Source organism: Vicugna pacos, unplaced genomic scaffold (genome assembly GCF_048564905.1).
Source record: "Vicugna pacos unplaced genomic scaffold, VicPac4 scaffold_16, whole genome shotgun sequence".
In the NCBI taxonomy this organism is placed as follows: Eukaryota; Metazoa; Chordata; class Mammalia; order Artiodactyla; family Camelidae; genus Vicugna; species Vicugna pacos.
This window is the reverse complement of record NW_027328737.1, coordinates 1,877,694-1,890,062: the sequence shown is the minus strand read 5'-3', so window position 1 is coordinate 1,890,062 and position 12,369 is coordinate 1,877,694. Positions and strand designations below refer to the sequence as shown.

Here is a 12,369-nt window from a genome sequence, read left to right as displayed (position 1 = left end):
ATCTTTCAACTTTGGTTGTAGCTGCAGTTCTATCATAACCCAAATGTTAAACGAGGCTGTCCCCAGCTTTTAGTGAGAATAAAAAGAAGAGTGGTATTAAAACTGCCTCTCTGTTACCTTCATTGGATGAAGATTTCAACAAGAAGCTCTATAATGCAGTGGGTAATTTGGATAATAATAATTCTTTTTTTGTGGGTTACAGTAGTGGAGAAAGTGCATTTTTACCTTCTGTAAATTTAAACATGCCACTAATAAGAAAGCCCTCTACTAGCCACATAATTGGTGATACAACTATCCCGATCAGAGGTGATTTTTCTCCTCCATCATAAATGTCAGTTAGACAACCAGAAAATATTACAGTGGATCAACGTGCTATTTTAAGTCAGTTGACCACTCTCCACGGGCACTCTCAAAGCAGCAGCATTGAAGCAAATGGCCGTGTTGTGAACTTCATTACAACTACAACATGTATTTCTCAGTACAGCAACTTGTCTCCCTTGCAGAGGAATTATTTTGGACAGATGGTGGAGACTTCTATTTTTCCAAATAGATATCTCAACATATCTGCCAATGAAGGTCGTTTTTCTAAACTTCAACCAGGGATCAACCCACGATCTCCAGCGCCAGTGATAGCTGATGCATCAGCTATCTCTCTTTCAAGGCCAACTCATCAGATATCTTCAGTTTATGAAAGTCATCCTAATCAAAACTGATCTACCAGAGGACTACCAGATTATGCAGGATAACAAGATTAAAATTGATGTCGGCAAATGTCGACAAATATCTCCAATTTTCTTATTTGAACAATAAACATAGATGTGTACCTGTATTTACCTATTTTTATTTTAATTGAGTTAAGAGTTAAATGGGAGACTAAATTAACATTTAAACAAAAAAATATATTTGTTTGATATGATCATTTGATAGAACAATATGGGAGTTAATATAAATAATGTTTTGTAAGGAATAAGAGAAAATGGAAGAATTTGGGGAAAGACTAAAACATGAAGAGACGGAAAAGTACTAAGTGGTTTCTGGTTCATCCTGGAAAGTATTCAAAGTGTTAAGTTAGGTTAGGTTGGAACAGGAGTTAAAGGCAGGAACCGGCCCAGGGGTAATGGTCTCTACTATATCATTCCTAGTATCATAACAGTCCCATGATGTAGTCTCAGAAGGCACATTCAGCATGTGGTAGAATTTAAGAAGTAATTTTATCTATGGTGTTCTTTGTGCTGTTCTCAAAGCATTACAATTGGTGCTTTCATTTCCTGCCCTCAAGAGTCTACACTATATTTTCTAGTCGATACTTTATGTTGCTTTTATGTTCCAGCCAAAGACAAGCTTACGTCCTCAGGGTGGCACTTAATGCCTTTCCAACTCTAAGCACACAAACTCAACTTAGTTTAGTCATTTCTTTATAAATCTGGCATCTGACTACCTTGGCATGTCTTTATGTTTCTCTGTATCTGGAGATACATCCAGGCAAATTCTGGTCAACTGTGTTAGATGAAACCTCACCAATTTTGCTCCAGCTCATCCTTGGATTTTGGGTGTCCTCCTTTTTCAAACTTAGACTTTCCCAGTCTCAGCACAGATACCACCTCATCCAGATGTTTTTGGTCTATCCCCCTTTCCTTGTCTAACTTGGATACCAGCACAGTAAGCACAGCACATGCCACAGGATGCATTTTAGTATTTATTGAAAGAAAAATGCTTGTTGACTTTAAGCAAAATCTACTTTCCTGTAACAACAAAACTCTCATGGTTTTCAAACTATTTCGTTATTGTCTTTACTCTTCACAACAAACTAGCTCTTTTCATAACCCATGGACTAGCCACTCAAGACAGTAATTGGAAGTAGGTACAGAAGACAAAGTATTATTTTCTACTTAATTCACGCCTCCAGAGGCCTAAAGCATTTCATTCTCATTTGCTGGATTTTTTTCTGACACTTCATCCCCCACCCACCCCAAAATAGCTGATTCTCTTCCCCATACTAATAACTATACTGCCTTATTATTAATTTACTTATTAGAATCAGAGCCTTTACCAGAGGAGAGAGTGATATTGCAAATATTTAATGTAGGTTTATGCACACTACATAACTTCTGCCCCTTCTAACCTTCACACAGGAAGTATCAAAGAGGTAATAGCCCCTTGGTTGGGGTGGTCATATACAGTAACCGAACTGCAATCTAAATTGTGTGGACTAGAAGGAGGTGAGGGTGGTTGAATTAAAAATTTGTCCAACTGCATGAGTAACAATTTTCTGCAGATATTAGGAAATATAAAATATTCATGGAAGACTTTGACTATTTCCCATTATTTTAAAATAAAAGGTGAAGCATTTACAGAATGTGAAATGCCCTGAAATGCTGGAAAAATTGTAGGCAAGGTCAGGGTTTCTAAGGCTTCTGCTCATAATCATGCAGCCAGTGTCAGCTGATAAGACTGGAATGGCAAAATTGAGTCCTGAAATATGTCACCTATTGTGAAGAGAGTCTTTGATAATCTGGAGAAAGAGCAAATGCGCCAGGGTAATCTTTTGCATATCCCACCAATATGACCATTACCAAGAGAAGAAAAGAGCCCACTTGCAGTAGGAGATCTGTGTCTGAACAACAGTGGTTTTTCCTACAACAGAAACATCAAGCTTTAAACTTGTCAGCTGAATTATGATGGTGACTATTTTGTTGCTTATATTAGCAGTCTGGGGTTGAGATCGGCTGCTTCAGCAGCTAATTTCCAGCTCCCTTATCAGACACTGGGTCTTACCGTGATCATCTTAACAAGGTTCTATACTGATTAGTCAAAAGCTTCAGTTTACTTTTAAAATCAGAAATCCTAAAGAAGAATATTGTTGGTTACTCCATCTCTAATTTTCTACCTGGGAAACCTCGACTATTGGCAAAAGTACAAAAGTTGGCTGGTGATTTGAATACTATTCTCTGAGCTCTGCCCACAGAACTCTTCCCACTAACTACTATAAATCTGTCTACCACTGTTTGTGTGTATGCAAATGCATTGTCAACCAGTAACTAAGTTTGTCTTAGTTGGGTCATCAGTGAATTCTTCTTCTACATCTGGCAGTATCTCTCTGAGTTAAGAGTTTCATTGAGCCACCAAATTTTCTTCTGATCAGGGAGAGGTAGATTATATTTCACCCAGTATACTAATTGTTAACTTTTCATTGAACCCCGAGCTGATGCTAGGGCCAAGCCACTGAACCCTTGAATTGGACTGAGGCATATTCATTCTCCAGTCCCTAGAGCCCAGCAAAGGACTGTGTCTCCTTTCTAATTTAAGCCTATGTCTAATTTCTTTTTCCTTCTAATTCTCATTGTTGACACAATTTATCTTGGCTTTGATCACCCCTTGACAAATTTATAGAGACTGAACCACTGACTTATTCCCGTTCACCTAGAAATTGCAAAAACATTTCTTTCCTTGGACTACCTGGAATAAAGTGAGAATAGTCATCATTTTGAAAGCAGTCCTCAGTACTAATAATGCAGAACCTTTACACTTCTTTGCCTAGCATTTGAGCAAGAATGTTTGTTGTGGATCTGAGGAATTATCCTCACAACCCCTAATGCAACCATGAGAAAACACCACATTGTTATGCAAAATCAAGTCTTTATCAATATTGCATTCCCATTGCAAAACAGTTAAGAATTGTAGGAGTTCTGAGATTTTACCATGCTGAGATTTTTAGCAACCTAACATGTCATTTCTTACAGAATCTGTTTTGGAGTTGAGACCATCGGTCAGAGACAGTGAACTTTATCACTCACAGCAAGAGCAGCCAGTTTTAAATTTGTATCCATTCCCTAATCTCAGATGAATACACAGAGTGAAATTTTGATGCCTACAGAAGCAGTGGGCTGTTAACATGAAGAAAGTTAAAGGCATGGTAAAGCACTAATTTTATTAGTATCTTTATGTATTATTTATTGGAATCACTCTATTAATATCTTTACCTAGGTTAAGTATATCATGGTTCAAGTTTACTTGCTGCAGAAACAATCATGAGAAATGACTTGGGAATAAGTGAATATTGACTTTCCATATTTCCTTCCACTTTTATTGAGATATAATTGGCATAAAACATTGTATAAGTTTAGGTGCACAGGAAACTGATTTGATATACAAGTATCATTAAATAAATATCATAACAACTTTACGGAGAATTCATTATCTCATTTAGATACAATATTAAAGAGATACAATTTGCCTTTTGGTTGTGATGAGAAAACTTAGGGTCTACTCCCTTAAGAACATTCATATATAACATAAAGCAGTATTAATTTTAATTTTCATGTTACTATGGGGCATCCCTAGGACACATTTATTTTACGGCTGGTGGTTTGTAGCTTTTAAGTGCATTAAACAAATCGTCCTTTCCCAACCCCTGCCTCTGTTAACTACAAATCTAATATTTTTCTATAAGTGTGTTTGTTTTTGAAATGTACTTTAATCCATAAACTGTGTTAGTTCCTCTTACACAACGTACTGTTTGATATTTTTAGTACATTTCAACCTGATCTCCAGAATATATCTAGTTATTATATGTTGCTATTTAAAGATATTTCATAGTTATTTACTATTCCCAATACAGCACATTTCTTGCCCCTGACTCATTTAATTTGCAAGCGGAAAATTTTCTCTCTTTATTGTCAAATATTTCTTTTTCCTCACACAATTACCCTCCTTCTTCTGAACAAGCTGTTACTTTTTATACCTATATCTCATTTTGTGTTGTGTTATGCTCATTTCTTTTAAATTCCTAATATGAGTAAAATCATACAGCATTTGTCATTCTATTTGTGACTTTTTTCACTTAGCATATTACCCTCTTGGTCTAACTATTGTTTGCAAATGAAGAAGTTATTCTTTTTATAGCTGAGTAATAACCCATTGTATTTTTATCTGTTTGTGTACATATAGATAGATAGATAGATAGATAGATAGATAGATAGATAGATCTATAAAATATAAAAATAAAAAATATAGATGGGTAGATATATATACTATAAACACACATTTTCTTTATCCATCATCTATTGTTGAACAATTAACTTGCTTCTATATCCTCTCTATTGTAAATAATGCTGCAGTGAATATAGGTTTGAATTTATCTTTTCTAGTTTATGTTTTTATTTTCTTGGAATAAGTATCCAGATATGGAAATGTTGGATTATATTTCATTTTTAATTTTTAAATAAAACTGCATACTGTTTTCCAAAGTGGCAGCACAAATTTACATTCACTCCAGCAGTGCATCAGTGTTGTTTCACTTACATCGTCACCAACAATTATATTTGATATCTTTTTGATAATATTCATTCTGACAGGACTGACATACAATCTTTCTGTGTTTTAGGCTTGCATTTTTTTGATGGTTAGTGATGTTGATCGGTTTCATATGCCTGTTGATTACCTTTCACCCACTGTATATTCATTTCTTTTGTAATGGGCTAAATGACCACAACTATCTGATTTCATTCTCAGGCATTCTTTGTGTTCAATTATTTTCTTTTTTCTGTGCCACTACCATATTATTTTTATTACTGAAGCTTTGAATTATAGTTCTAAATCAGGGAAAGTGATGCCTCCTCTTTTTTCTTTGTCAAATATGTTTGTGTTTATTGTTTGTATCCTTTTCATTTTTTTTTTAGTAATTTCAATTCTTTTGTGTTTACATGTAAATTTTAGTATTATTTATTGTAAATTCTGAAAATGCCCATGGTATTTTTATAGGCAATGAATTTATTTAATGTATTTTCTTGGCTAGTACCATCATTTAAACAATAATTTTTTCCTCATCAATGAACACAGTATATCCTTTTGTCTGTTTAATTTATCTTCAATTTCTGTTATAAATATTTTATAGTTTTCTGTGTACAGGTCTTTTACCTCCTTGGTTAGATATATTTCGTTTTTTTTTTTTTTAATGCAACTGTAAATGAGACTATTCCTTCACTTTCTCTATCTGTTAGCTTGTTGTTAGTGTGCAGAAATGCAATATTTCTGTATGTTAATTTTACATTCTGAAATTTTACCAAATGCATTCATAAGTCCTAGTAGTTTTGAGGTGCCATCTATAGGATTTCTGTTTAAAGTATGTCCTGTGCAAACAGATACTTTTACCCCTATTCTTAATTAGCTATAATATATTTCCATTTATTTTGGATAGCTATGGCTAGAATTTCCAATACTATACTAAATAAAAGCGGTAAGAGTGTTCATTCTTGTCTTCTCCCTGCTCTTACAGGAGATGCTTTCAGCTTTAAATCAGTGAGTGTCATGTTCGCTGAGTTCTTGTCATATATGACCTTAACTGTGTTGTATGATTCCTCATGTCCACTTTGAGGAGAAATATAATCTTAAATAGTTAATGAATTGTCAAAATATTTTATGACACTATTGATGCGACTATATAATTTTTATTCTTTAATTTCTTTCTGTGGTGTATCTTATTGATTAACTTGTAGGAAATGAATCACTTTTAATTTCTTACTGTGGTGTATCTTATTGATTAACTTGTAGGAAATGAATCACTTTTGTAGCCCTGGATTAAAATGGACTTAATGATAATATATAACCCTGTTAATGTATTTTTTGCTTTGCAAACATTTAGTGATGAGTTTTTCATCAATGTTTATCAGTAGTATTTAACCTGTAATTTTCTGAGGTATTTGTTCCAGTTTTAGTAGTAGTGTGATAAAGAAAGTTGGGGTAGGAAGCCTTTTCTCCACTGCAAATTTTTGGAATTCTTTGAGAAGAATAGGTGATAGCTCTTCTCAAAATGTTTGGCAGAATTCACCTGTGAAGATATCTAGGCCTGGAATTTTGTTTCATGGGAAATTTGTTTAATTACTTATTCAATTTCATTAGTGGTAATCTGTTCATATTTTCTGTTGCTCATTCCTGTATCTTCTTATGATGCTTTGTATTTCTTTGATATAAACTGTAACTTCTCATTTATTTCTGAGTATATTAATCTGTACTCTTTTTTTCTCATGAGTCTGGTTAACGTTTATCTATTTTATTTATCTTTCAAAAGCCATTATTTAGTTTGATTGAATGTTTCTATTTTTAATCTTCATTTTAATTATGTTCTGACCTTTCAGATTTCTTTTCTTCTACTAACAATTTATTTCTTATTTTGCTACATCTTTTGTTTGTAAGATTATATTATAAGAGAGAGATGTTTCTTATTTTTATAAGTGGGATTATTTTGCTATAAGTATCCCTATTAATTCTGCTTTTGCTAAACCCCATAGACGTTGTTTTTGTTGTCCTTTTTCTTTATATATATTTCCTTTGATTTTTACAGCAATCCACAGGTTGTTTAATATTGTATGATTTATCCTCCAAATTTTGCTATTTTTCTTAAGTTTTTACTTTTAATAAATTTCTATTCTCACAAAATCCATATGTTTCTTCTCTAAACAAGGTGAAAAACAATAAAATTTAAACAAAAATAGGAAAGACCCAAATTTTCTAGAATTATCTTTGAAAAATGAACAAAGATGTGGGTATTATCCTCCCTGAATTTATAACGTACTACAAAGCTACAGTAATCAAAACATCAAAATATATCCCTGAAAGAGACACGTAGATCAATGGAACAAGTAAAGATTACAAAAATAATCCCACACACATAAGGTCAATTAGTCTACAATGAAGGAGGCTAGAGTATACAATGGAAAAAAGGCAGTCTCTTCACCAAGTAGTTCTGGGAAAACTGGACAGTACATGTGAAAGGAAGATTTATGAGCACTTCCTTCCATAGAATACAAAATAAGATAAAAATGGAATAATTTCCTAAATGTAAAACATGAAACTGTACAATTTCTGACCAAAAACATGAGGAGAACTGACTTTGAGTTAAATCATAGCAATATTAATTGGTGATCTGTCTCTTAATTAAAAAAAAAAAGAAAAATTATCAATAATAGTTTTAAATTTATGTAGGAAAAATTAGATGTACTTAGGGATACAGGGATTCTACTTCTTGTATAAGTGTGAAGTGTGAAACCATTTGCAGAGCAAAGGAAACATTCTACAAGACATATGACAACACACAGAATAAATGGAAAAATTTCAGACAATGAGATCAACAAGGTGTTAATATCCATAGTATATATGTAGCATATTAGAGTCAATATTTTAAAACACAGGCCCCAACTATAAACAGTTTAAGGATCTTCATGGAAACTTTTCAAAAACAGATATGTGGGTGATTTTCATTTACGTAAAGAGAAACATAACATTGCTATTCATTAGGAAATCTTAAATAAAAACCAGAATGAAATATAATCTCACAGCAAACAAAATGGCTATTAAAAAAGTCTTCAAATAACAAACATTAATAAGAATGTTGATAAAAGGGAACCCAGGTGCATGTTGGTGGAAACATTAATTGATTCATCCACTAATATAAAAGTGTAAACAGTGCACAGAAAACTAGAAATAGTAGTATTATATGTTACAGCAATTCCAGTTTTTGACATAAATCTGTAAAAACATGAAAACATTGACTTTAAAGGATATATTACCCCCAATGTTCTTAACATCATCATTTAAAGTAGCCTAGGATAAATACACAACTCAACTGCCCATCAACAGATGATTGGCTGAAGTAGATGTGAGATATAGATAACATAATAAATACTTAGTCATTGTCATATCAAAAAATAAAATTCTTTCGTTTGGAAAAATGTGACTGGAATCATAGAGTGTTTTACATATGAAAATAAATCATACTGAGAAAAATACTCTAAGTTATCACTTATATGAGGAAACTAAAGATATAAGGGAAATAATCAAAAAGAAACAGGAGCAGAATCACATATATATGTGTAGTGTACCAAGTAGTGTTTTCCTTTGGGGACAGACAAGAAGGATGGTGAAGACAGAAATGTGCAAGTTACCAGTTATAAATTAGAGAAGCAACAGTGTTATATTTACAGCACAAAGATATATTTTAATAATTTAAATGATTTTAAAGAGATTATAGGCATATATTTTAGTAAAATGTGCATGTATGTGGGAAAAACAATGAAGAAAATAACCCAGGAAACTCAGAATATTTTGTAGTACTATGACCTTAAGGGAGGTGATTTGTTCAATTTCTTTACTGTTCTTATAATGTCCTAATTAGAATTTAAGCTTTTAAATGAAAATGTATATTCTTTGAAAAAAGTGACATAAGTTTAAACTATTTTTATCTCTCCCCTTACAACTTCAGTTCACATCTCAACAAAAATGACTACATCACAAAACAATACTCCAGAACGCATGTGTAAAGCTGAAGTTTGGTGGGCTAAAACACATAAAGGAGGCTCAGCTGAGGGAAGAGCAATTTCGGTGCCTGTAACCAAGGCCTACTTACTAGGGTATCTGAGTCCACAGGCTCAGAGATCCCAGAAGAAACTGCATCTCAGTGGTTCACACAGCTTCTGCCTCCAACTGCACCAGTACTCATGGTCACAGGTAACTAGGAGGGAGCCACAATGGAGACAGAAATTCCATCCTTCAGACACTTAGACATTCATGACACTGTCCTAATTCCCCATTCATATTGGTGGAGACAAATTACCTTGCAAAACTGGACATGGGAAAGGCACTTGTCTGATTCCAAATACCCACCTGTCTTTACACATTTCCTCAATGTGTAAACTGAGTCTCAAGGGATATCAGATAAAAGAAAGGGTTCACTATACCAGTGACAACAGTGGCATTAACTTCCAGAGAAGTCTAAGAAGTGACAATGAAAGCATATCTTTATCCAGACAGTAGCAACTGGAAAATGACATTTTGAAATATTATCAGAGGAAGCTTAGGTAAGTACAACCAAAAATTGTGCAATATTGCAAACTACCAGAAAACAAAAGCAAGGGCTCCAACTCCAGAAGTGTTATTTAGTGTCATCAGAGCAATAATTTACCAAGATCATGACCAATCACTGTAACATTATAGTGCACGCACACACACAGTTACACAGCCACAGACACCAAAACAGACACAGACACACACGAATAAGCACACGCACACAGACACACAATGTCAACCGTGCAGAAAACAAACCAAAGTCATGGTATATTGCCATATAACTAATAGAGAATCCAAATAGGTGTCATAAAGAAACTCAATACAAAAAACAAAACTCAGATAGCAGTTTAGTGAGCTTAGGAATAAATCAAATGATGATAAGGAATACATTACCAAAGAGACTGAAACTAAAAATAACCAAATATTATTGGAGGACCAAATGAACTTAATAACTGAGATGAAGAATGCAAGAGAAAGCATTGGGAGCAGACTGCTTTTGTGGAAGAGACTTTAGCAAACTCACCAATACAAAACTTGAAATGATGGAGGAGCGCAGGGATACAAGATATTAAAAAGTGAGGAAATTCTACACTAGCCAACAGACTTCTTCAGGAAGTGCACTTTAGAGTGAAATCCTGGAGGGAGAAGAAAGTTAGAAGGTAGCTGATGATTTAAAGAAGTAATAGTTGATAACTTTCTGAACCTGTGTAAGGAACTGATATACAAGTCCATGAGCCAAAAAACACCAATAAGTTTAAGGCAAAGAGAACTCCTTCAATATACATCATATGCAAGTTGGCTAGTCAATGACAGAGGAAAATTTTAAAGGTAGCCAAAAAATGTTATGATAATCTACAAAGGAACCCCCATTAGACTTTCAGCAGACTTCTAAGCAGGAAACATAGGCCAAGTTTAAATTAAATGGCATTTTCAGACTACTGAAATAAGAAATCTCTCACCCAAGTATACTCTACCTTGCACAGTTATCACTTAGATATAAAGTGAAAATAAAGACTTTACCAGATAAACAAAACATGAATGAGATGAAAAATACAAAACTGAGACACCTTACATGGGGTACAGAAAAGAGCTCTTCTGAGAAAAATATAATGGCAAAAATATGCATAACATTGAACAAAATGCTAAGCAGACATGAGAAATTTACAACTGTTTCTTTGGGTATGTTCTTAAATGCTATTATAATATATGGATTAATGAGAGAAAAATAGGATATCAGGGGCAATAAATATATATACATCAATCTGGTAACATGTTCAAAAGAGTAATAGAAATTATTTGAGTCAGAAATCATAAAAGGTAAAGAGTAAAAATATATCAATATTAAAGGAAGCGTCTATCAGTGGAAAAATTACTAAATTATACATGAGATGTTTTATTTTTAATTGAAGTAGAGTAAATGTATTATATTGTGTAGTTTCAGATGTACAGCATAAAGTTTCCAAACTCTTTGTGGATTATATTGCATTATAAATTATTAGAATACCTTTAACATTCAATTATTATAAGTTATTATGTATAATTCCCTGATCTATACAGATTATCCTTGTTGCTTCTCTCGTTTATGTATACTACTTTATATGTCTCAATATAGTACCATAAAATTGTCCTTCCCTTCCACTTTGGTAATCATAAATTTTTTCCCATATCTTTCAGTCTGTTTCAGTCTTGCCTATCTAATCTCTCTCTCTTTACCCTGTCTCTATCAATCAATCTATCTATCTATCTATCTTTCTATCTATCTATCTATCTACCATGTATCTATGTGTCTATCCTTCTATTTATCTGTCATCTATCAATAGATACCTATAGATAGATGTACATAGATATTTGTTATTCTTTAGATTCAACATATTAATTATATTAGATACTTTTGTCGTTGTCTAATTTTCCTCACTAAGCACAAAATTTACTAGGTCCATTCAGGATGCTGAAATAGCAATGTGTTGTACTTTTTAATGTCTGATTAATATTCCATTGCATATTCATAGAATCATGATATCTTCTTATGTCCATACTCTACTATGGACTCTTGGATTGCCTCCCAGTCTTTCATGTTAAAAACAGTGCTATTGTGAACATTGTTTCTTCTCAATTTAGGGTTCTTTCCCCAGATTTTTCCTAGGAGAGGTATTTCTGTTTCATATGGTAGTTCTGTTTTAGGTTTTAAAGAAATCTGAATACTGTTTTCCATAGAAGCTGTACCAATTTACATTCCTACCAATTGTATACAAGAGATTTCTTACCTCCACATCGTCTCCAACACTTTCCATTTGTAGACTATTTGATAATAGCCATTTTACCAGTGTGAAGTGATACCTCATTGTGGTTTTGATTTGCAATTACCTAATAATTAGTAAAGTTGAGCAATTTTATCACCTGCCCATTACTCATCTGTAAGTTTTCTTTGGAAAAATATTAACTCAGTTACTCTGCTCTTGTCTTTGATTGGGTTTTTGCTTTTCACAATGAGTTGTGTAAACTAAATCCATGTTACTTCTATTAAAACCT

At 33.2% G+C, this 12,369-nt stretch overlaps 2 pseudogenes; both read left to right on the top strand.

Moving 5' to 3' along the window:
• LOC140692714 (heat shock transcription factor, Y-linked-like) overlaps nt 1-12,369 on the top strand; it is a 139,406-nt pseudogene that overhangs the window by 69,785 nt on the left and 57,252 nt on the right.
• Nucleotides 1-12,369, top strand: part of LOC140692748 (heat shock transcription factor, Y-linked-like) — a 39,654-nt pseudogene that overhangs the window by 1,163 nt on the left and 26,122 nt on the right.